Genomic DNA, 26,958 nt, shown 5'->3' on the forward strand with positions numbered 1-26,958 from the left:
GGGGATGCAAGTGCAGTGAGTCCAGAGAGTGCACTGGCACCACTGGGGATGCAGTGCAGTGAGTCCAGTGAGTGCACTGGCACCACTGGGGATGCAGTGCAGTGAGTCCAGAGAGTGCTCTGGCACCACTGGGGATGCAGTGCAGTGAGTCCAGAGAGTGCACTGGCACCACTGGGGATGCAGTGCAGTGAGTCCAGAGAGTGCACTGGCAACACTGGGGATGCACTGCAGTGAGTCAAGAGAGTGCACTGGCACCACTGGGGATGCAGTGCAGTGAGTCCAGAGTGTGCACTGGCACCACTGCGAATGCAGTGCAGTGAGTTCAGAGATTGCACTGGCACCACGGGGGATGCACTTCAGTTAGTCCAGAGAGTGCACAGGCACCACTGGGGATGCACTGCAGTGAGTCCAGAGAGTGCACTGGCACCACTGGGGATGCATTGCACTGAGTCCAGAGATTGCACTGGCACCACTGGGGATGCAGTGCAGTGAGTCCAGAGAGTGCACTGGCACCAGAGGGAATGCACTGCAGTGAGTCTAGTGAGTGCACTGGCACCACTGGGGATGCAGTGCAGTGAGTGCAGAGAGTGCACTGGCACCAATGGGGCTGCAGTGCAGTGAGTCCAGAGAGTGCATTGGCACCACTGGGGATGCAGTGCAGTGAGTCCAGAGAGTGCTCTGGCACCACCGGGGATGCAGTGCAGTGAGTCCAGAGTGTGCACTGGCACCACTGGGAATGCAGTGCAGTGAGTCCAGAGAGTGCACTGGCACCACTGGGGATGCAGTGCAGTGAGTCCAGAGTGTCCACTGGCACCACTGGGAATGCAGTGCAGTGAGTCCAGAGTTTGCACTGGCACCACGGGGGATGCAATTCAGTGAGTCCAGAGAGTGCACTGGCACCACTGGTGATGCACTGCAGTGAGTCCAGAGAGTGCACTGGCACCAGAGGGAATGCACTGCAGTGAGTCCAGTGAGTGCACAGGCAGCACTGGGGATGCAGTGCAGTGAGTCCAGAGAGTGCACTGGCACCAGAGGGAATGCACTGCAGTGAGTCCAGTGAGTGCACAGGCAGCACTGGGGATGCAGTGCAGTTAGTCCACAGAGTGCACTGGCAATACTGGGGATGTAGTGCAGTGAGTCCAGAGAGTGCACTGGCACCACTGGGGCTGCAGTGCAGTGAGTGCAGAGAGTGCAATGGCACCACTGGGGATGCAGTGCAGTGAGTCCAGAGAGTGCACTGGCACCACTGGGGATGCAGTGCACTGAGTCCAGAGAGTGCACTGGCACCACTGGGTATGCAGTGCAGTGAGTCCAGAGAGTGCACTGGCACCACTGGGGATGCAGTGCAGTGAGTCCAGAGAGTGCACTGGCACCACTGGGGATGCACTGCAGTGAGTCCAGAGTGTGCACTGGCACCACTGGGGATGCAGTGCAGTGAGTCCAGAGATTGCACTGGCACCACTGGGGATGCACTTCAGTGAGTCCAGAGAGTGCACTGGCACCACAGGTGATGCACAGCAGTGAGTCCAGAGAGTGCACTGGCACCACTGGGGATGCAGTGCAGTGAGTCCAGAGAGTGCACTGGCACCAGAGGGAATGCACTGCAGTGAGTCCAGTGAGTGCACTGGCACCACTGGGGATGCCCTGCAGTGAGTCCAGTGCAATGGCACCACTGGGGATGCACTACAGTGAGTCCAGGGATAGCACTGGCACCACTGGGGATGCAGTGCAGTGACTAAGAGAGTGCACTGGCACCACTGGGGATGCCCTGCAGTGAGTCCAGAGAGTGCACTGGCACCACTGGGGATGCAGTACAGTGAGTCCAGAGAGTGCACTGGCACCACTGAGAATGCACTTCTGTGAGTCCAGAGAGTGCACTGGCACCACTGGGGATGCACTGCAGTGAGTCCAGAGAGTGCACTGGCACCAGAGGGAATGCACTGCAGTGAGTCCAGTGAGTGCACTGGCACCACTGGGGATGCCCTGCAGTGAGTCCAGAGAGTGCACTGGCACCACTGGGGATGCACTACAGTGAGTCCAGGGATAGCGCTGGCACCACTGGGGATGCAGTGCAGTGAGTCCAGAGAGTGCACTGGCACCACTGGGGATGTCCTGCAGTGAGTCGAGAGAGTGCACTGGCATCACTGGGGATGCAGTGCAGTGAGTCCAGTGAGTGCACTGGCACCACTGGGGATGCACTGCAGTGAGTCCAGAGAGTGCACTGGCACCACTGGGGATGCAGTGCAGTGAGTCCAGAGAGTGCACTGGCACCACTGGGGATGCACTGCAGTGAGTCCAGAGAGTGCACTAGCACCACTGGGGATGCAGTGCAGTGAATCCAGTGAGTGCACCGGCACCACTGGTGATGCAGTGCAGTGAGTCCAGAGAGTGCACTGGCACCACTGGAGATGCAGTACAGTGAGTCCAGTGAATTCACTGGAACCACTGGGGATGCAGTGCAATGAGTCCAGAGAGTGCACTGGCACCACTGGGGATGCACTGCAGTGAGTCCAGTGAGTGCACTGGCACCACTGGGGATGCAGTGCAGTGAGTCCAGAGAGTGCACTGGCACCACTGGGGATGCAGTGCAGTGAGTCCAGAGAGTGCACTGGCACCACTGATGATGCAGTACAGTGAGTCCAGTGAGTGCACTGGCACCACTGGGGATGTAGTGCAGTGACTCGAGAGAGTGTACTGGCACCACTGGGGATGTAGTGCAGTGACTCGAGAGAGTGCACTGGCACCAATGGGGATGCAGTGCCGTGAGTCCAGAGAGTGCACTGGCACCACTGGGGATGCGGTGCCGGAGGTCCAGAGAGTGCATTGGCACCACTGGGGATGCACTGCAGTGACTCCAGAGAGTGCACTGGCACCACTGGGGATGCACTGCAGTGAGCCCAGAGAGTGCCCTGGCACCACTGGGGATGCGGTGCCGGGAGTCCAGAGAGTGCTTTGGCACCACTGGGGATGCACTGCATTTACTCCAGAGAGTGCACAGGCAACACTGGGGATGCACTGCAGTGAGTCCAGAGAGTGCACTGCCACCACTGGAGATGCAGCGCAGTGACTCCAGAGAGTGCACTGGCACCACTGGGGATGCAGTGCAGTGAGTCCAGAGAGTGCACTGGCACCACTGGGGATGCAGTACAGTGAGTCCAGAGAGTGCACTGGCACCACTGGGGATGCACTGCAGTGAGTCCAGAGAGTGCTCTGGAACCACTGGGGATGCAGTGCAGTGAGTCCAGAGAGTGCACTGGCACCACTGGGGATGCAGTGCAGTGAGTCCAGAGAGTGCACTGGCACCACTGGTGATGCATTGCAGTTACTCCAGAGAGTGCACTGGCACCACTGGGGATGCGGTGCAGTGAGTCCAGAGAGTGCACTGGCACCACTGAGGGTGCAGTGCGGTGAGTCCAGAGAATGCACTGGCACCAATGGGAATGCAGTGCAGTGAGTCCAGAGAGTGCACTGGCACCACTGGGGATGCAGTGCAGTCAGTCCAGTGAGTGTACTGGCACCACTGGAGATGCACTGCAGTGAGTCCAGAGAGTGCACTGGCACCACTGAGAATGCCCTTCAGTGAGTCCAGAGAGTGCACTGGCACCACTGGGGATGCACTGCAGTGAGTCCACAGAGTGCACTAGCACCACTGGGGATGCAGTGCAGTGAGTCCAGAGAGTGCACTGGCACCACTGGGGTTGCACTTCAGTGAGTCCAGAGAGTGCACGGGCTCCACTGGGGATGCAGTACAGTGAGTCCAGAGAGTGCACTGGCACCACTGGGGATGCACTGCAGTGAGTCCAGAGAGTGCACTGGCACCACTGGGGATGCAGTGCAGTGAGTCCAGAGAGTGCTCTGGCACCACTGGGGATGCAGTGCAGTGAGTCCAGAGAGTGCACTGGCAACAGAGGGATTGCACTGCAGTGAGTCCAGAGAGTGCACTGGCAACACTGGGGATGCACTGCAGTGAGTCCAGAGAGTGCACTGGCACCACTGGGGATGCAGTGCAGTGACTCCAGAGTGTGCACTGGCACTTCTGGGAATGCAGTGCAGTGAGTCCAGAAAGTGCACTGGCACCACGGGGGATGCACTTCAGTGAGTCCAGAGAGTGCACTGGCACCACTGGTGATGCACTGCAGTGAGTCCAGAGAGTGCACTGGCACCACTGGGGATGCAGTGCAGTGAGTCCAGAGAGTGCACTGGCACCACTGGGGATGCACTGCAGTGAGTCCAGAGAGTGCACTGGCACCAGAGGGAATGCACTGCAGTGAGTCCAGTGAGTGCACTGGCACCACTGGGTATGCAGTGCAGTGAGTGCAGAGAGAGCACTGGCACCACTGGGGATGCAGTGCAGTGAGTCCAGATAGTGCAGTGGCACCACTGGGATGCAGTGCAGTGAGTCCAGAGAGTGCACAGGCAGCACTGGGGATGCACTGCAGTGAGTCCAGAGAGTGCACTGGCACCACTGGGGATGCACTGCAGTGAGTCCAGAGAGTGCACTGGCACCACTGGTGATGCAGTGAAGTGAGTGCAGAGAGTGCACTGGCACTACTGGGGATGCACTGCAGTGAGTCCAGAGAGTGCACTGGCACCACTGGGGATGCAGTGCAGTGAGTCCAGAGAGTGCACTGGCACCACTGGGGATGCACTGCAGTGACTCCAGAGAGTGCACTGGCACCACTGGGGATGCACTGCAGTGAGCCCAGAGAGTGCCCTGGCACCACTATGGATGCGGTGCCGGGAGTCCAGAGAGTGCTTTGGCACCACTGGGGATGCACTGCATTTACTCCAGAGAGTGCACAGGCAACACTGGGGATGCACTGCAGTGAGTCCAGAGAGTGCACTGCCACCACTGGAGATGCAGCGCAGTGACTCCAGAGAGTGCACTGGCACCACTGGGGATGCAGTGCAGTGAGTCCAGAGAGTGCACTGGCACCACTGGGGATGCAGTACAGTGAGTCCAGAGAGTGCACTGGCACCACTGGGGATGCACTGCAGTGAGTCCAGAGAGTGCTCTGGAACCACTGGGGATGCAGTGCAGTGAGTCCAGAGAGTGCACTGGCACCACTGGGGATGCAGTGCAGTGAGTCCAGAGAGTGCACTGGCACCACTGGTGATGCATTGCAGTTACTCCAGAGAGTGCACTGGCACCACTGGGGATGCGGTGCAGTGAGTCCAGAGAGTGCACTGGCACCACTCAGGGTGCAGTGCGGTGAGTCCAGAGAATGCACTGGCACCAATGGGAATGCAGTGCAGTGAGTCCAGAGAGTGCACTGGCACCACTGGGGATGCAGTGCAGTCAGTCCAGTGAGTGTACTGGCACCACTGGAGATGCACTGCAGTGAGTCCAGAGAGTGCACTGGCACCACTGAGAATGCCCTTCAGTGAGTCCAGAGAGTGCACTGGCACCACTGGGGATGCACTGCAGTGAGTCCACAGAGTGCACTAGCACCACTGGGGATGCAGTGCAGTGAGTCCAGAGAGTGCACTGGCACCACTGGGGTTGCACTTCAGTGAGTCCAGAGAGTGCACGGGCTCCACTGGGGATGCAGTACAGTGAGTCCAGAGAGTGCACTGGCACCACTGGGGATGCACTGCAGTGAGTCCAGAGAGTGCACTGGCACCACTGGGGATGCAGTGCAGTGAGTCCAGAGAGTGCTGTGGCACCACTGGGGATGCAGTGCAGTGAGTCCAGAGAGTGCACTGGCAACAGAGGGATTGCACTGCAGTGAGTCCAGAGAGTGCACTGGCAACACTGGGGATGCACTGCAGTGAGTCCAGAGAGTGCACTGGCACCACTGGGGATGCAGTGCAGTGACTCCAGAGTGTGCACTGGCACTTCTGGGAATGCAGTGCAGTGAGTCCAGAAAGTGCACTGGCACCACGGGGGATGCACTTCAGTGAGTCCAGAGAGTGCACTGGCACCACTGGTGATGCACTGCAGTGAGTCCAGAGAGTGCACTGGCACCACTGGGGATGCAGTGCAGTGAGTCCAGAGAGTGCACTGGCACCACTGGGGATGCACTGCAGTGAGTCCAGAGAGTGCACTGGCACCAGAGGGAATGCACTGCAGTGAGTCCAGTGAGTGCACTGGCACCACTGGGTATGCAGTGCAGTGAGTGCAGAGAGAGCACTGGCACCACTGGGGATGCAGTGCAGTGAGTCCAGATAGTGCAGTGGCACCACTGGGATGCAGTGCAGTGAGTCCAGAGAGTGCACAGGCAGCACTGGGGATGCACTGCAGTGAGTCCAGAGAGTGCACTGGCACCACTGGGGATGCACTGCAGTGAGTCCAGAGAGTGCACTGGCACCACTGGTGATGCAGTGAAGTGAGTGCAGAGAGTGCACTGGCACTACTGGGGATGCACTGCAGTGAGTCCAGAGAGTGCACTGGCACCACTGGGGATGCAGTGCAGTGAGTCCAGAGAGTGCACTGGCACCACTGGGGATGCCCTGCAGTGAGTCCAGAGAGTGCACTGGCACCACTGGGGATGCACTACAGTGAGTCCAGGGATAGCACTGGCACCACTGGGGATGCAGTGCAGTGAGTCCAGAGAGTGCACTGGCACCACTGGGGATGCCCTGCAGTGAGTCCAGAGAGTGCACTGGCACCACTGGGGATGCAGTGCAGTGAGTCCAGAGAGTGCACTGGCACCACTGTGGATGCAGTGCAGTGAGTGCAGAGAGTGCACTGGCACCACTGAGAATGCACTTCAGTGAGTCCAGAGAGTGAACTGGCACCACTGGGGATGCAGTACAGTGAGTCCAGAGAGTGCACTAGCACCACTGTGGATGCAGTACAGTGAATCCAGTGAGTGCACTGGCACCACTGGTGATGCAGTGCAGTGAGTCCAGAGAGTGCACTGGCACCACTGGAGATGCAGTACAGTGAGTCCAGTGAATGCACTGGAACCACTGGGGATGCAGTGCTGTGACTCCGGAGAGCGCACTGGCACCACTGGGGATGCAGTGCAGTCAGTCCAGTGAGTACACTGGCACCACTGGGGATGCAGTGCAGTGAGTCCAGAGAGTGCACTGGCACCACTGGGGATGCCCTGCAGTGAGTCCAGAGAGTGCACTGGCACCACTGGGGATGTGTCCAGTGAGTCCAGTGAGTGCACTGGCACCACTGGGGATGCAGTGCAGTCAGTCCAGTGAGTGCACTGGCACCACTGGGGGTGCAGTACAGTGAGTCCAGAGAGTGCACTGGCACCACTGGGGATGCAGTGCAGGGAGTGCAGAGTGTGCACTGGCACCCCTGGGAATGCAGTGCAGTAAGTCCAGAGATTGCACTGGCACCACTGGGGATGCACTTCAGTGAGTCCAGAGAGTGCACTGGCACCACAGGTGATGCACAGCAGTGAGTCCAGAGAGTGCACTGGCACCACTGGGGATGCAGTGCAGTGAGTCCAGAGAGTGAACTGGCACCACTGGGGATGCACTGCAGTGAGTCCAGAGAGTGCACTGGCACCAGAGGGAATGCACTGCAGTGAGTCCAGTGAGTGCACTGGCACCACTGGGGATGCCCTGCAGTGAGTCCAGAGAGTGCACTGGCACCACTGGGGATGCACTACAGTGAGTCCAGGGATAGCACTGGCACCACTGGGGATGCAGTGCAGTGAGTCCAGAGAGTGCACTGGCACCACTGGGGATGCAGTGCAGTGAGTCCAGAGAGTGCACAGGCAGCACTGGGGATGCAGTGCAGTGAGTCCAGAGAGTGCACTGGCACCACTGGGGATGCAGTACAGTGAGTCCAGTGAATACACTGGCACCACTGGGGATGCAGTGAAGTGAGTGCAGAGAGTGCACTGGCACCACTGGGGATGCACTGCAGTTACTCCAGAGAGTGCACTGGCACCACTGGGGATGCAGTGCAGTGAGTCCAGAGAGTGCACTGGCACCACTGGGGATGCAGTGCAGTGACTCCAGAGAGTGCACTGGCACCACTGGGGATGCACTACAGTGAGTGCAGGGATAGCACTGGCACCACTGGTGATGCAGTGCAGTGAGTCCAGAGAGTGCACTGGCACCACTGGGGATGCCCTGTAGTCAGTCCAGAGAGTGCACTGGCACCATGGGGGATGCAGTGCAGTGAGTCCAGAGAGTGCACTGGCACCACTGGGGATGCACTGCAGTGAGTCCAGAGAGTGCACTGGCACCACTGGGGATGCACTTCAGTGAGTCCAGAGAGTGCACTGGCACCACTGGGGATGCACTGCAGTGAGTCCAGAGAGTGCACTGGCACCACTGGTGATGCAGTACAGTGAGTCCAGTGAGTGCACTGGCACCACTGGGGATGCAGTGCAGTGAGTCCAGAGAGTGCACTGGCACCACTCAGGGTGCAGTGCGGTGAGTCCAGAGAATGCACTGGCACCACTGGGGATGCAGTGCAGTGAGTCCAGAGAGTGCACTGGCACCACTGATGATGCAGTACAGTGAGTCCAGTGAGTGCACTGGCACCACTGGGGATGCAGTGCAGTGAGTCCAGAGAGTGCACTGGCACCACTGGGGATGCAGTGCACTGAGTCCAGAGAGTGCACTGGCACCACTGGGGATGCCCTGCAGTGAGTCCAGAGAGTGCACTGGCACCACTGGGAATGCAGTGCAGTGAGTCCAGAGAGTGCACTGGCACCACTGGGGATGCACTGCAGTGAGTCCAGAGAGTGCACTGGCACCACTGGAGATGCACTGCAGTGAGTCCAGAGAGTGCACGGGCTCCACTGGGGATGCAGTGCAGTGAGTACAGAGAGTGCACTGGCACCACTGGGGATGCACTGCAGTGAGCCCAGAGAGTGCACTGGCACCACTGGAGATGCAGTACAGTGAGTCCAGTGAATGCACTGGCAGCACTGGGGATGCAGTGCAGTGAGTCCAGAGAGTGCACTGGCACCACTGGTGATGCAGTATAGTGAGTCCAGAGAGTGCACTGGCACCACTGGGGATGCAGTGCAGTGAGTCCAGAGAGTGCACTGGCACCACTGGGGATGCACTGCAGTGAGTCCAGAGAGTGCACTGGCACCTCTGATGATGCAGTACAGTAAGTCCAGTGAGTGCACTGGCACCACTGGGGATGCAGTACAGTGAGTCCACAGAGTGCACTGGCACCACTGGGGATGCAGTGCAGTGAGTCCAGAGAGTGCACTGGCACCACTGGGGATGCAGTGCAGTGAGTCCAGAGGGTGCACTGGCACCACTGGGGATGCAGTGCAGTGAGTCCAGAGAGTGCACTGGCAGCACTGGGGATGCAGTGCAGTGAGTCCAGAGAGTGCACTGGCAGCACTGGGGATGCAGTGCAGTGAGTCCAGAGAGTGCACTGGCACCACTGGGGATGCAGTGCAGTGAGTCCAGAGAGCGCACTGGCACCACTGGGGATGCACTGCAGTGAGTCCACAGAGTGCACTGGCAGCACTGGTTATGCAGTGCAGTGAGTACAGAGAGTGCACTGGCACCACTGGGGATGCACTTCAGTGACTCCAGAGAGTGCACTGGCACCACTGGGGATGCAGTGCAGTGAGTCCAAAGACTTCACTGGCACCACTGGGGATGCGGTGTCGGGAGTCCAGTGAGTGCTTTGGCACCACTGGGGATGCACTGCAGTTACTCCAGAGAGTGCACTGGCAACACTGGTGATGCACTGCAGTGAGTCCAGAGAGTGCACTGGCACCACTGGGGATGCACTGCAGTGAGTCCAGAGAGTGCACTGGCACCACTGGGGATGCAGTGCAGTGAGTCCAGAGAGTGCACTGGCACCACTGGTGATGCACTGCAGTTACTCCAGAGAGTGCACTGTCACCACTCAGGGTGCAGTGTGGTGAGTCCAGAGAATGCACTGGCACCAATGGGGATGCAGTGCAGTGAGTCCAGAGAGTGCACTTGCACCACTGGGGATGCAGTGCAGTCAGCCCAGTGAGTGTACTGGCACCACTGGGGATGCACTGCAGTGAGTCCAGAGAGTGCACTGGCACCACTGCGAATGCCCTTCAGTGAGTCCAGAGAGTGCACTGGCACCACTGGGGATGCAGTGCAGTGAGTCCACAGAGTGCACTAGCACCACTGTGGATGCAGTGCAGTGAGTCCAGTGAATGCACTGGAACCACTGGGGATGCAGTGCAGTGAGTCCAGAGAGTGCACTGGCACCACTGGGGATGCACTGCAGTGAGTCCAGAGAGTGCACTGGCACCACTGGGGATGCACTGCAGTTAGTCCAGAGAGTGCACTGGCACCACCTGTGATGCAGTACAGTGAGTCCAGTGAGTGCACTGGCACCACTGGGGATGCAGTGCTCTGACTCCGGAGAGCGCACTGGCTCCACTGGGGATGCAGTGCAGTCAGTCCAGTGAGTGCACTGGCACCACTGGGGATGCCCTGCAGTGAGTCCAGGGATTGCACTGGCACCACTGGGGATGCAGTGCAGTGAGTCAAGAGAGTGCACTGGCACCACTGAGAATGCACTTCAGTGTGTCCAGAGAGTGCACTGGCACCACTGGGGATGCAGCGCAGTGACTCCAGAGAGTGCACTAGCACCACTGGGGATGCAGTGCAGTGAATCCAGTGAGTGCACTGGCACCGCTGGGGATGCAGTGCAGTGAGTCCAGAGAGTGCACTGGCACCACTGGGGATGCACTGCAGTGAGCCCAGAGAGTGCACTGGCACCACTGGAGATGCAGTACTGTGAGTCCAGTGAATGCACTGGAACCACTGAGGATGCAGTGCAGTGAGTCCAGGGAGTGCACTGGCACCACTGCGAATGCCCTTCAGTGAGTCCAGAGAGTGCACTGGCACCACTGGGGATGCGGTGCAGTGAGTCCACAGAGTGCACTAGCACCACTGTGGATGCAGTGCAGTGAGTCCAGTGAATGCACTGGAACCACTGGGGATGCAGTGCAGTGAGTCCAGAGAGTGCACTGGCACCACTGGGGATGCACTGCAGTGAGTCCAGAGAGTGCACTGGCACCACTGGGGATGCACTGCAGTTAGTCCAGAGAGTGCACTGGCACCACCTGTGATGCAGTACAGTGAGTCCAGTGAGTGCACTGGCACCACTGGGGATGCAGTGCTCTGACTCCGGAGAGCGCACTGGCTCCACTGGGGATGCAGTGCAGTCAGTCCAGTGAGTGCACTGGCACCACTGGGGATGCCCTGCAGTGAGTCCAGGGATTGCACTGGCACCACTGGGGATGCAGTGCAGTGAGTCAAGAGAGTGCACTGGCACCACTGAGAATGCACTTCAGTGTGTCCAGAGAGTGCACTGGCACCACTGGGGATGCAGCGCAGTGACTCCAGAGAGTGCACTAGCACCACTGGGGATGCAGTGCAGTGAATCCAGTGAGTGCACTGGCACCGCTGGGGATGCAGTGCAGTGAGTCCAGAGAGTGCACTGGCACCACTGGGGATGCACTGCAGTGAGCCCAGAGAGTGCACTGGCACCACTGGAGATGCAGTACTGTGAGTCCAGTGAATGCACTGGAACCACTGAGGATGCAGTGCAGTGAGTCCAGGGAGTGCACTGGCACCACTGGGGATGCAGTGCAGTGAGTCCAGAGAGTGCACTGGCACCACTGGGGATGCAGTGCAGTGAGTCCAGAGAGTGCACTGGCACCACTGGGGATGCACTTCAGTGAGTCCAGAGACTTCCTAACCCAAGCAGCTGCTTCCGCCCTGGTCCTATTCTCTAGCATAACCAATGCCTGAGTCACCGGCCAATGAGACATCACACTAATAAACCACCCAACCTCCTGTCTACTACTGACAGCAGCAATCGCTATTAAACTGGGCCTAGTGCCATTTCACTTCTGATTCCCAGAAGTACTACAAGGATCGCCACTAATAACAGCCCTGCTACTCTCGACCCTCATAAAATTCCCCCCACTAACCCTGCTCCTACTAACATCCAAATCCCTCGACCCAGCTCTACTCACCGCCATGGCCCTAGCCTCAACAGCACTAGGAGGCTGAATAGGACTGAACCAAACACAAACACGCAAAATCCTAGCCTTCTCGTCCATCTCCCACTTAGGCTGAATCGCCATCATCCTAGTTTACAGCCCCAAATTGGCCTTACTTACCTTCTACCTATACACAATCATAACATCAGCCGTATTCCTAGCCCTTAACAAAATCAAAGCCCTTAACCTATCCATGATCACAACCTCATGAACAAAAACCCCAGTGCTAAACGCCACCCTAATACTAGTACTTTTATCCCTAGCAGGCCTCCCCCCATTAACAGGCTTTATACCAAAGTGACTTATCATCCAAGAACTAACTAAACAGGAAATAACACCAGCAGCCATGGCAATTGCCATGCTATCACTGCTCAGCCTCTTCTTCTACCTACGCCTCGCATACCACTCAACAATTACCCTTCCCCCCAACTCCTCTAACCACATAAAACAATGATACACTAGCAAAGCCCCAAGCACACCTACTGCGGTCCTTGCCTCACTATCAATCCTCTTACTTCCCCTGTCCCCAATAATACATGCCATTGTCTAGAAACTTAGGATAACACCCCAAACCGAAGGCCTTCAAAGCCTTAAATAAGAGTTAAACCCTCTTAGTTTCTGCACATTAAGACTTACAGAATATTAACCTGTATCTTCTGAATGCAAGTCAGACGCTTTAATTAAGCTAAAGCCTCCCTAGACAGATGGGCTTCGATCCCACAAAACTCTAGTTAACAGCTAAATGCCTAAACCAATTGGCTTCTGCCTACAAAGACCCTGACGCACCCTAGTGCGCATCGATGAGCTTGCAACTCAACATGAATTTCACTACAGAGCCGATAAGAAGAGGAATTAAACCTCTGTAAAAAGGACTACAGCCTAACGCTTCAACACTCAGCCATCTTACCCGTCACCTTCATCAACCGATGACTATTTTCCACTAACCATAAGGATATTGGCACCCTGTACCTCATCTTCGGGGCATGAGCAGGAATAGTCGGCACCGCACTCAGCCTATTAATCCGCGCAGAACTAGGACAACCAGGGACTCTCCTAGGCGACGACCAAATTTACAATGTAATCGTTACCGCTCACGCCTTTGTAATAATCTTCTTTATAGTCATACCCATCATGATCGGAGGATTCGGCAACTGATTAGTCCCCCTCATAATCGGTGCCCCCGACATAGCATTCCCGCGAATAAACAACATAAGCTTTTGACTCCTCCCCCCATCATTCCTCCTACTACTAGCCTCATCCACTGTAGAAGCTGGCGCCGGCACAGGCTGAACTGTCTACCCTCCCCTAGCAGGTAACCTTGCCCGCGCCGGAGCTTCAGTAGACCTGGCTATCTTCTCACTCCACTTAGCCGGTATCTCCTCCATCCTTGGGGCCATCAACTTTATCACCACAGCCATCAACATAAAACCCCCCGCACTCTCACAATACCAAACCCCACTATTTGTCTGATCCGTACTAATTACCGCCATCCTACTCCTTCTATCACTCCCCGTACTCGCCGCCGGTATTACAATATTACTAACTGATCGAAACCTAAACACCACATTCTTCGACCCCGCTGGAGGAGGAGACCCAATCCTGTACCAACACCTATTCTGATTCTTCGGACACCCAGAAGTCTATATTCTGATCCTACCGGGGTTCGGAATCATCTCACACGTAGTCACGTACTACTCAGGCAAAAAGGAGCCCTTCGGCTACATGGGAATAGTCTGAGCCATACTATCCATCGGCTTCCTAGGATTCATCGTCTGAGCTCACCACATGTTTACAGTAGGAATAGACGTTGATACCCGAGCCTACTTTACATCAGCCACTATAATCATTGCCATCCCTACCGGAATCAAAGTATTTAGCTGACTAGCCACCCTGCACGGAGGAACAATCAAATGAGACCCCCCAATACTATGAGCTCTAGGATTTATCTTCCTATTTACCATCGGAGGATTAACAGGAATCGTTCTTGCAAACTCTTCCCTAGACATCGCCCTGCACGACACGTACTACGTAGTTGCCCACTTCCACTACGTCCTATCCATAGGCGCCGTCTTTGCCATTCTAGCAGGATTTACTCACTGATTCCCACTACTCACTGGGTTTACCCTACACCAAACATGAGCAAAAGCCCACTTCGGGGTAATATTTACAGGAGTAAACCTAACGTTCTTCCCCCAGCACTTCCTAGGCCTAGCAGGAATACCCCGACGATACTCGGACTATCCCGACGCCTACACACTATGAAACACCATTTCCTCCATCGGCTCCCTAATCTCAATAGTAGCCGTAATCATACTAATATTCATCATCTGAGAAGCCTTTTCGGCCAAACGAAAAGTCCTACAACCAGAACTAACTACCACAAACGTTGAATGAATCCACGGCTGCCCTCCCCCATACCATACTTTCGAGGAACCGGCCTTCGTCCAAGTACAAGAAAGGAAGGAATCGAACCCTCACATGCTGGTTTCAAGCCAACTGCATTAACCGCTCATGCTTCTTTCTTATGAGACGTTAGTAAACCAATTACATAGCCTTGTCAAGACTAAATCACAGGTAAAAATCCTGTACATCTCATGTGGCCAACCACTCCCAACTAGGATTCCAAGACGCCTCATCACCCATCATAGAAGAACTCGTTGAATTCCACGACCACGCCCTAATCGTTGCCCTAGCTATCTGCAGCCTAGTTCTCTACCTTTTAGCCCACATACTAACAGAAAAACTCTCGTCCAATGCTGTAGACGCCCAAGAAGTAGAGCTGATCTGGACAATCCTACCTGCTATCGTCCTGGTACTCCTCGCCCTCCCATCCCTACAAATCCTCTACATAATGGACGAAATCGATGAACCAGACCTCACCCTAAAAGCCATCGGCCACCAATGATACTGAAGCTACGAATACACAGACTTCAAAGACCTATCATTCGACTCCTACATAGTGCCCACCCCAGACTTACCCAACGGCCACTTCCGACTGCTAGAAGTTGACCACCGCGTAGTTATCCCAATAGAATCCCCCATCCGCGTAATCATTACTGCAGGAGACGTACTCCACTCCTGAGCAGTCCCAACGCTCGGAGTTAAAACAGACGCAATCCCAGGCCGACTAAACCAAACTTCATTCATTACCACCCGGCCTGGGATTTTTTACGGACAATGCTCAGAAATTTGCGGGGCTAATCACAGCTACATACCCATTGTAGTAGAATCAACCCCACTCCCACATTTCGAGGCCTGATCGTCCCTTCTATCATCATCCTAATCATTAAGAAGCTATGCAACAGCACTAGCCTTTTAAGCTAGCCAAAGAGGGACTTCCCCCTCCTTAATGATATGCCACAGCTTAACCCCGCACCATGATTTTCAATCATAATTATAACCTGATTAACCCTAGCACTCCTCATCCAACCAAAACTACTAGCCTTCACCACAACCAACCCCCCATCAAATAAGACCTCCCTCACTACCAAACCCACACCATGATCCTGACCATGAACCTAAGCTTCTTTGACCAATTTTCCAGCCCCAATCTATTCGGCATCCCCTTAATCCTACTATCCCTACTCTTCCCAGCCCTACTATTCCCGTCCCCAAACAACCGATGAATCAACAACCGCCTTTCTACTATCCAAACATGACTCCTTCACCTAATCACAAAACAACTAATAGTCCCACTCAACAAAAATGGCCACAAATGAGCCATAATATTTACATCCCTAATAATCATACTTCTTACAATCAACCTTCTAGGCCTCCTTCCATATACATTCACCCCAACCACCCAACTATCTATGAACATAGCCCTAGCCTTCCCACTATGGCTCGCCACACTACTAACAGGCCTACGAAACCAACCATCAGCCTCTTTAGCCCACCTATTACCCGAAGGTACCCCTACACCCCTAATCCCCGCACTAATCCTGATCGAAACAACCAGCCTACTAATCCGCCCCCTAGCCCTCGGAGTCCGCCTTACAGCCAACCTTACAGCAGGACACTTACTCATCCAACTCATCTCTACAGCCTCCATTGCATTAATACCCACCCTTCCTGCAGTATCCATCCTAACAATAATCATCCTACTACTCCTAACCATCCTAGAAGTAGCAGTAGCCATAATCCAGGCCTACGTCTTCGTGCTCCTTCTAAGCCTATACTTACAAGAAAACATCTAATGGCACACCAAGCACACTCATACCACATAGTTGACCCAAGCCCTTGACCAATCTTCGGGGCAGCCGCCGCCCTACTCACAACCTCAGGATTAATCATGTGATTCCACTACAACTCATCCATACTACTAACCCTAGGCCTCATCTCAATACTCCTAGTAATACTCCAATGATGACGAGACATTGTACGAGAAAGCACCTTCCAAGGCCATCACACTCCCACAGTCCAAAAAGGCCTACGATACGGCATAATCCTTTTCATCACATCCGAAGCATTCTTCTTCTTAGGGTTCTTCTGAGCGTTCTTCCACTCGAGCCTGGCCCCAACCCCAGAACTAGGAGGCCAATGACCCCCAACAGGAATTAAACCACTCAACCCGATAGAAGTCCCCCTACTAAACACAGCCATCCTACTAGCCTCAGGCGTTACCGTAACGTGAGCCCATCACAGCATCACAGAAGGAAACCGAAAACACGCCATCCACGCCCTAACCCTAACGATCCTCCTGGGATTCTACTTCACAGCCCTACAAGCAATAGAATACCACGAAGCCCCATTCTCAATCGCCGATAGCGTCTACGGATCTACCTTCTTCGTTGCCACTGGATTCCACGGACTCCACGTAATCATCGGATCCTCCTTCCTGACCGTCTGCCTCTTCCGACTGATCAAGTTCCACTTTACATCAGACCACCACTTCGGATTCGAGGCAGCAGCCTGATACTGACACTTCGTAGACGTCATCTGACTATTCCTCTACATAACCATCTACTGATGAGGATCTTGCTCTTCTAGTATATTAATTACAATTGACTTCCAATCTCTAGAATCTGGTATAAACCCAGAGGAGAGCAATGAACGCACTCATGTTCATATTCGCCCTATCATCAATCCTAAGCGCCGCCCTAACCGCATTAAACTTCTGACTCGCCCAAATAAACCCCGACTCAGAGAAACTCTCACCGTACGAATGTGGGTTCGACCCACTTGGATCTGCTCGATTACCATTCTCAGTCCGATTCTTCCTCAGTAGCCATCCTGTTCGTCCTATTCGACCTAGAAATCGCCCTCCTACTCCCCCTGCCATGAGCCGTCCAACTCCAATCCCCCCTAATGACCCTCACCTGAACTGTAGTGATCCTCCTTCTCCTAACACTCGGACTGGCCTACGAGTGAATTCAAGGGGGCCTAGAATGAGCAGAATAACAGAAAGTTAGTCTAACCAAAAAGATAGCTGGTTTCGACCCAGCAGATTACAGCCAACCCTGTAACTTTCTTATGTCGCCCCTACATTTAAGCTTCTACTCAGCCTTCATTTTCAGCGGACTAGGACTAGCCTTCCACCGAACCCACCTAGTATCCGCCCTACTATGCCTTGAAAGCATAATATTATCGATATTCGTAGGCCTATCAATATGATCCATCGAAAACCAAGTCTCCTCATTCACCATGGTACCAATTCTCATGCTAACCTTCTCAGCGTGTGAGGCGGGCACAGGCCTGGCCATCCTAGTAGCCTCCACCCGCACACATGGCTCCGACCATCTACACAACCTAAACCTCCTGCAATGCTAAAAATCATCCTACCCACAATCATACTTCTTCCAACAGCCCTGCTGTCTCCACCAAAATTTCTATGGACTAACACCACCTTATACAGCCTCCTAATCGCTGCCCTAAGCCTACAGTGATTAATCCCAACCTACTACCCCTACAAATTTTTATCCAACTGAACAGGAATTGACCAAATCTCATCCCCCCTCCTAGTACTATCCTGCTGACTACTCCCACTCATAATCATAGCAAGCCAAAACCACCTGCAACAAGAACCCCTACAACGCAAACGAATCTTTATCTCAACCTTAGTCGCAGTCCAGCCATTCATCCTACTAGCCTTTTCCACCACAGAACTAGCACTATTTTACATCTCATTTGAAGCAACCCTCATTCCCACCCTAATCTTAATCACCCGATGGGGGAACCAACCAGAACGCCTAAGCGCTGGCATCTACCTGCTATTCTACACGCTAGTAAGCTCTCTACCCCTGCTAATCACAATCATACACCTATACGTGAAAATTGGCACCCTGCACCTGCCAACCCTACAACTAACCCACCCAACCCTATCCACCTCATGGACAGGAATACTATCAGGTCTAGCACTGCTCATAGCATTCATAGTAAAAGCCCCACTATACGGCCTACACCTCTGACTGCCAAAAGCCCACGTAGAAGCACCCATCGCAGGCTCAATACTCCTCGCCGCCCTACTACTAAAGCTAGGAGGATACGGAATTATACGAGTCACTCTATTTATGGGCCCACTGTCCAACCTCCTGCACTACCCCTTCCTAACCCTGGCCCTATGAGGCGCCCTAATGACTAGCTCAATCTGCCTACGACAGACAGACCTAAAATCACTAATCGCTTATTCATCCGTTAGCCACATAGGCCTAGTTATCGCCGCAGGAATAATCCAAACCCACTGATCATTCTCAGGGGCAATGATCCTAATAATTTCCCATGGACTAACTTCCTCCATACTATTCTGCCTAGCCAACACAAACTATGAACGTACGCACAGCCGAATTCTACTACTCACACGAGGCCTACAACCTCTCCTACCACTCATAGCTACCTGATGATTGCTGGCCAATCTAACAAACATAGCCTTACCCCCAACAACAAACCTCATAGCAGAGCTAACCATTATAATCACCTTATTCAACTGATCTGCCTTCACGATCATCCTAACAGGAATCGCAACCCTACTAACCGCCTCCTACACCTTATTCATACTACTAATGACCCAACGAGGCTCAATCCCCTCCCACATCACATCTATGCAAAACTCAACCACGCGAGAACACCTGCTCATAACACTCCACATTATCCCAATATTCCTCCTAATCCTCAAACCCGAACTGATCTCCGGAATCCCCTCATGCAAGTATAGTTTAAACCAAACATTAGACTGTGATTCTAAGAATAGAAGTTCAAACCTTCTTACCTGCCGAGGGGAGGGTTTAACCAACAAGAGCTGCTAACTCTTACATCTGAGCCTAAAACCTCAGCCCCCTTACTTTTAAAGGATAACAGCAATCCACTGGTCTTAGGAACCACCCATCTTGGTGCAAATCCAAGTAAAAGTAGTGAACCCCACACTACTAATCAACTCCCTCACACTACTCACGCTGACAATCCTCCTAACCCCAATCATCCTGCCATTTCTATTTAAAAACTTTAAAAACACCCCACAAGCCACCACCCGCGCTGTTAAAACCGCATTCCTAATTAGCCTAGCCCCTACAACCGCATTCATCTACTCGGGAGTAGAATCTGTCACCTGCCACTGGGAGTGAAAATTCATTATAAACTTTAAAATCCCCCTGAGCCTAAAAATAGACCAATACTCAATAACATTTCTTCCAATCGCCCTATTTGTAACATGATCAATCCTACAATTCGCCATATGATACATGGCCTCAGAGCCATACGTAACAAAATTTTTCACCTACCTACTGACATTCCTAGTCGCCATACTCCTCCTAACAACCGCAAACAACATATTCCTCCTATTCGTAGGCTGGGAAGGAGTAGGAATCATGTCCTTCCTTCTCATCAGCTGATGACAAGGCCGAGCAGATGCCAACACCGCCGCCCTACAAGCCGTAATCTACAACCGAATCGGAGACATCGGACTGATCCTGAGCATAGCATGACTAGCTTCAACATTCAACACCTGAGAGATCCAACAAGCCGTACACCCCCACCAAACCCCAATCCTCCCCCTCATAGGATTAATCCTCGCAGCCGCAGGAAAATCCGCCCAATTTGGACTGCACCCATGACTGCCCGCAGCAATAGAAGGCCCCACCCCAGTATCAGCCCTACTGCACTCCAGTACCATAGTAGTAGCCGGAATCTTCCTGCTCATCCGCATGCACCCCCTGCTAGCCACCAACCAGACAGCCCTAACTGCCTGCCTATGCCTAGGTGCTCTATCAACCCTATTCGCTGCCACATGCGCCCTAACCCAAAATGACATCAAAAAAATCATTGCTTTCTCAGCATCCAGCCAACTAGGACTAATAATAGTCACTATCGGACTAAACCTCCCACAACTAGCCTTCCTACACATCTCAACCCATGCCTTCTTTAAAGCCATACTATTCCTATGCTCAGGGTCTATCATCCACAACCTAAACGGAGAACAAGATATCCGAAAGATAGGAGGCCTACAGAAAATACTCCCAGTCACTACTTCCTGCCTAACCATCGGAAACCTGGCGCTGATAGGAACCCCATTCCTAGCCGGATTCTACTCAAAAGACCTCATCATCGAAAGCTTAAACACATCATACCTAAATACTTGAGCCCTTATAGCCACAGCATTCACCGCAACCTACAGCATCCGCATAACCATCCTAGTCCAAGCTGGACAAACCCGAATCCCCCCAATAGTATCAATAAACGAAAACAACCCACTAATCACCGCCCCCCCTAACCCGACTCGCCCTAGGCAGCATTACAGCAGGAATAATCATTACCTCTTTCATCACACCAACCAAAACCCCCCCAATAACCATACCCCTTATCACCAAAACCGCTGCCATCCTCATAACAATCCTAGGAATCATCCTAGCCCTAGAACTATCGAACATAACACACACCCTCACTCACCCCAAACCAACCCCCCTCATAAACTTCTCCTCTGCATTAGGGTACTTCAACCCCCTAGTACACCGATTCTTCTCCAAAAACCTACTAGAAAAGGGACAAAACATTGCCCTACACTTGATCGACCTCTCCTGACTCAAAAAAATAGGGCCAGAGGGCCTTGCTGAACTACAAGTAGCCGCAAGCAAAGCCGCAACCTCAATACACACAGGGCTAATTAAGGCCTACCTAGGATCCTTCGCCCTCTCCATCCTGGTAATAATCCTAATAACACACAGACTCACTAATGGCCCCTAACATCCGCAAATCCCATCCCCTACTAAAAATAATCAACAACTCCCTAATCGACCTACCCGCCCCCTCCAACATCTCTGCCTGATGAAACTTCGGCTCCCTTCTAGCCATCTGCTTAGCCACACAAATCCTAACAGGCCTGCTACTAGCCATACACTACACCGCAGACACTTCACTCGCCTTCTCCTCAGTAGCTCACACATGCCGAGACGTCCAGTACGGATGGCTCATCCGCAACCTCCACGCCAACGGTGCTTCGCTCTTCTTTATCTGCATCTACTTACACATCGGACGAGGCCTCTACTACGGCTCCTACCTATAAAAAGAAACCTGAAACACAGGAGTAATCCTCCTACTCACCCTAATAGCAACTGCCTTCGTAGGGTATGTCCTACCATGAGGACAAATGTCATTCTGAGGGGCCACCGTAATCACCAACCTATTCTCAGCCATCCCGTACATTGGGCAAACTCTAGTAGAATGAGCCTGAGGAGGATTCTCAGTAGACAATCCAACCTTAACCCGATTCTTCGCCATCCACTTCCTACTGCCCTTCCTAATTGCAGGAATCACCCTAGTCCACCTAACCTTCCTACACGAATCAGGCTCAAATAACCCACTAGGAATCGTATCAGACTGCGACAAAATCCCATTCCACCCATACTTCTCCATTAAAGACAGCTTAGGGCTTACCCTAATAATCACCCCTCTAATACCACTAGCCCTATTTTCACCGAACCTCCTGGTTCTTGGAATTATAGTTGGGAGTGGTTGGCCACATGAGATGTACAGGATTTTTACCTGTGATTTAGTTTGACAAGGCTAAGTAATTGGTTTACTAACGTCTCATAAGAAAGAAGCATGAGCGGTTAATGCAGTTGGCTTGAAACCCATCCCCAGTGGTGCCAGTGCACTCTCTGAACTCACTGAAGTGCATCCCCAGTGGTGCCAGTGCACTCTCTGCACTCACTGCACTGCATCCCCAGTGGTGCCAGGGCGCTCTCTGGAGTCACAGCACTGCATCCCCAGTGGAGCCAGTGCACTCTCTGGACTCACTGTACTGCATCCCCAGTGGTGACAGTGCACTCTCTGGACTCACTGCAGGGCATCCCCAGTGGTGCCACTGCACTCTCTGTACTCACTGCAGTTCATCCCCAGTGGTGCCAGTGCAGTCTCTGGAGTAACTGCAGTGCATCCCCAGTGGTGCCAAAGCACTCTCTGGACTCACTGCACCGCATCCCCAGTGGTGCCAGTGCACTCTCTGGACTCACTGCACTGCATCCCCAGTGGTGCCAAAGCACTCTCTGGACTCACTGTACTGCATCCCCAGTGGTGCCAGTGCACTCTCTGGACTCACTGCACTGCATCCCCAGTGCTGCCAGTGCACTCTCTGGAGTCACTGCAGTGCATCCCCAGTGGTGCCAGTGCACTCTCTGCACTCTATGAAGTGCATTCTCAGTGGTGCCAGTGCACTCTCTGGACTCACTGCAGTGCATCCCCAGTGGTGCCAGTGCACTCTCTGGACTCACTGCACTGCATCCCCAGTGGTGCCAGTGCACTCTATGGACTCACTGCAGGGCATCCCCAGTGGTGCCAGTGCACTCTCTGGACTCACTGGAGTGCATCACCTGTGGTGCCAGTGCACTCTCTGGACTCACTGCACTGCAAACCCAGTGCTGCCAGTGCACTCTCTGGACTCACTGCACTGCATCACCAGTGGTGCCAGTGCACTCTCTGGACTCACTGCAGGGCATCCCCAGTGGTGCCAGTGCACTCTCTGGACTCACTGCAGGGCATCCCCAGTGGTGCCAGTGCACTCATTGGACTCACTGTACTGCATCCCCAGTGGTGCCAGTGCACTCTCTGGACTCACTGCACTGCATCCCCAGTGGTGCCAGTGCACTCTCTGGACTCACTGCACTTGCATCCCCAGTGGTGCCAGTGCACTCTCTGGACTCACTGCAGGGCATCCCCAGTGGTGCCAGTGCACTGTCTGGACTCACTGCAGGGCATCCCCAGTGGTGCCAGTGCACTCTCTGGACTCACTGTACTGCACCCCCAGTGGTGCTAGTGCACTCACTGGACTCACTGCACTGCATCCGCAGTGGTGCCAGTGCACTCTCTGGACTCACTGCAGTGCATCCCCAGTGGTGCCAGTGCACTCTCTGGACTCACTGCACTGCATCCCCAGTGGTGCTAGTGTACTCACTGGACTGACTGCACTGCATCCCCAGTGGTGCCAGTGCGATCTCCGGAGTCACAGCACTGCATCCCCAGTTGTGCCAGTGCACTCACTGGACACACTGTACTGCATCACAGGTTGTGCCAGTGCACTCTCTGGACTCACTGCACTGCATCCCCAGTGGTGCCAGTGCACTCTCTGGACTCACTGCACTGCATCCCCAGTGGTGCCAGTGCACTCTCTGGACTCACTGCACTGTATCCCCAGTGGTTCCAGTGCACTCTCTGGACTCACTGCACTGCATCCCCAGTGGTGCCAGTGCACTCTCTGGACTCACTGCAGTGCATCCCCAGTCGTGCCAGTGCACTCTCTGGACTCACTGTACTGCATCCCCAGTGGTGCCAGTGCACTCACTGGACTCACTGGACACATCCCCATTGGTGCCAGTGCACTCTCTGGACTCACTGCACTGCATCCCCAGTGGTGCCAGTGCCCTCTCTGGACTCACTGCAGGGCATCCCCATGGGTGCCAGAGCACTCTCTGGACTCACTGCACTGCATCCCCAGTGGAGCCAGTGAAGTCTCTGGACTCACTGCACTGCATCCCCAGTGTTGCCAGTGCACTCTCTGGACTCACTGCACTGCATCCCCAGTGGTGCCAGTGCACTCTCTGGACTCACTGTACTGCATCCCCAGTGGTGCCAGTGCACTCTGTGGACTCACTGTACTGCATCCCCAGTGGTGCCAGTGCAATCTCTGGACTCACTGCAGTGCATCCCCCGTGGTGCCAGTGCACTCTCTGGACTCACTGCACTGCATCCCCAGTGGTGCCAGTGCACTCTCTGGACTCACTGTACTGCATCCCCAGTAGTGCCAGTGCACTCTCTGGACTCACTGCAGTGCATCCCCAGTGGTGCCATTGAGCTCTCTCGACTCACTGCCCTGCATCCCCAGTGGTGCCAGTGTACTAACAGGATTCACTACACTGCATCCCTGGTGGTGCTAGTGCACTCTCTGGACTCACTGCACTGCATCCCCAGTGGTGCCAGTGCACTCTCTGGACTCACTGTACTGCATCACCAGTGGTGACAGTGCACTCTCTGGACTCACTGCAGTGCATCCCCAGTGGTGCCAGTGCACTCTCTGGACTCACTGAAGTGCATCCCCAGTGGCGCCAGTGCACTCTCTGGACTCACTGCACTGCATCCCCAGTGGTGCCAGTGCACTCTCTGGACTCACTGCACTGCATCCCCAGTGGTGCCAGTGCAATTTCTGTACTCACTGTATTGCATCCCCAGTGGTGCCAGTGCACTCTCTGGACTAACTGCAGTGCATCCCCTGTGGTGCCAGTGCACTCTCTGGACTCAATATACTGCATCACCAGTGGTGCCAGTGCACTCTCTGGACTCACTGCACTGCATCCCCAATGCTGCCAGTGCATTCACTAGACTCACTGGACTTCATCTCCAGTGGTGCCAGTGCACTCTCTGGACTCACTGAACTGCATCCCCAGTGGTGCCAGTGCACTCACTGGATTCACTGCACTGCATCCCTAGTGGTGCCAGTGCACTCTGTGGACTCACTGCAGTGCATCCCCAGTGGTTCCAGTGCACTCTGTGGACTCACTGCACTGCATCCCCAGTGGTGCCAGTGCACTCTCTGCACTCACTGCACTGCATCCCCAGTGGTGCCAGTGCAGTCTCTGGAGTAAATGCAGTGCATCCCGAGTGGTGCCAGTGCACTCTCTGGACTCACTGCACTGCATCCCCAGTGGTGCCAGTGCACTCACTGGATTCACTGCACTGCATCCCCAGTGGTGCCAGTGCACTCTGTGGACTCACTGTACTACATCCCCAGTGGTGACATTGCACTCTCTGGACTCACTGCAGGGCATCCTCTGTGGTTCCAGTTCACTCACTGGACTCACTGCACTGCATCCCCAGTGGTGCCAGTGCACTCTCTGGACTCACTAAACTGCATCACCAGTAGTGCCAGTGCACTCTCTGCACTCACTGCACTGCATCCCCAGTGGTGCCAGTGCACTCTCTGGACTCACTGCACTGCATCCCCAGTGGTGCCAGAGCACTCACTGGACTCACTGCACTGCATCCCCAGTGGTGCCAGTGCACTCTCTGGACTCACTGAACTGCATCCCCAGTGGTGCCAGTGCACTCTCTGGACTCACTGTACTGCATCCCCAGTGTTGCCAGTGCACTCTCTGGACTCACTGCAGTGCATCCCCAGTGTTGCCAGTGCACTCTCTGGACTCACTGCACTGCATCCCCAGTGTTGCCAGTGCACTCTCTGGACTCACTGCACTGCTCCAGCCGCGGCAGTCGCTCCAGCCGCGGTAGCCCTCCAGCCTCGGCAGCCGCGGCAGCCGCGGCAGCCGCTCCAGCCGCGGCAGCTCTCCGTCCGCGGCATACGCGGCAGACTCTCCGACCGCGGCAGCCGCTACAGCCGCTCCAGCCGCGGCAGACGCGGTAGCCGCTCCAAACGCGGCAGGCGCTCCAACCGCGGCAACCACTCTTGCCGTGGCAGCAGCTCCACTCGGTAGCGGCTGGAGCGGCTGCCGCGGCTGGAGCGGCTGGAGCGGCTGCCACGGCTAGAGCGCCTGCCGCGTTTGGAGCGGCTGCCGCGGCTGGAGCGGCTGGAGCGGCTGGAGCGGCTGCCGCGGCTGGAGCGGCTGCCGCGGCTGGTGGGGCTAACGCGGCTGGAGAGGCTGACGCGGTTGGAGCGTCTAGAGCGTCTGCCGCGGCTGGAGGGGCGACCGCGGCTGGAGCGGTTGACGCGGCTGGAGCGGATGCCGAGGCTGGAGCGGCACTCTCTGGACTCACTGCACTGCATCACCAGTGGTGCCAGTGCACTCTCTGGACTCACTGCAGTGCATCCCCAGTGGTGCCAGTGCACTCTCTGGACTCACTGCAGTGCATCCCCAGTGGTGCCAGTGCACTCTCTGGACTCACTGCACTGCATCCCCAGTGGTGCTAGTGCACTCTCTGGACTCACTGCAGTGCATCCCCAGTGGTTCCAGTGCACTCTCTGGACTCACTGCACTGCATCACCAGTGGTGCCAGTGCACTCTCTGGACTCACTGCAGTGCATCCTCAGTGGTGCCAGTGCACTCTCTGGACTCACTGCACTGCATCCCCAGTGGTGCCAGTGCACTCTCTGGACTCACTGTACTGCATCCCCAGTGGTGCCAGTGCACTCTCTGGACTCACCGCACTGCACCCTGAGTGGTGCCAGTGCACTCTCTGGACTCACTGCACCGCATCCCCAGTGGTGTCAGTGCACTCTCTGAAGTCACTGCGCTGCATCCCCAGTGGTGCCAGTGCACTCCCTGGACTCACTGCACTGCTCCAGCCGCGGCAGCCGCTCCAGCCGCGGTATCCCTCCGGCGGTGGCAGCCGCTCCACTCGGTAGCGGCTGGAGCGGCTGCCGCGGCTGGAGCGGCTGCCGCGGCTGGAGCGGCTGCCGCGGCTGGAGCGGCTGGAGCGGCTGCCGCGGATGGAGCGGCTGCCGCGGCTGGAGCGGCTGGCGCGCCTGGAGGGGCTGGAGCGGCTGCCGCGGCTGGAGCGGCTGGAGCGGCTGCCGCGGCTGGAGCGTCTGCCGCGGCTGGAGGGGCTACCGCGGATGCAGCGGTTGACTGGGCTGGAGCGG

The 26,958-nt window shown here is 55.0% G+C and overlaps 1 long non-coding RNA gene across 1 annotated transcript in view; it reads left to right on the top strand.

Annotated features, from left to right (window-relative positions):
• The window catches only part of LOC136789564 (uncharacterized), a 36,771-nt gene extending 19,420 nt beyond the window's left edge, over positions 1 to 17,351 (top strand). The window contains exon 2 of the long non-coding RNA XR_010828252.1: positions 14,918 to 17,351. This is a non-coding gene — a long non-coding RNA (uncharacterized lncRNA). The remainder of the gene's footprint in view (positions 1 to 14,917) is intronic.
• Positions 17,352 to 26,958: the final 9,607 nt, after the last annotated feature.

The sequence above is a fragment of the Anser cygnoides genome, unplaced genomic scaffold, assembly GCF_040182565.1.
Source record: "Anser cygnoides isolate HZ-2024a breed goose unplaced genomic scaffold, Taihu_goose_T2T_genome scaffold_62_1, whole genome shotgun sequence".
In the NCBI taxonomy this organism is placed as follows: Eukaryota; Metazoa; Chordata; class Aves; order Anseriformes; family Anatidae; genus Anser; species Anser cygnoides.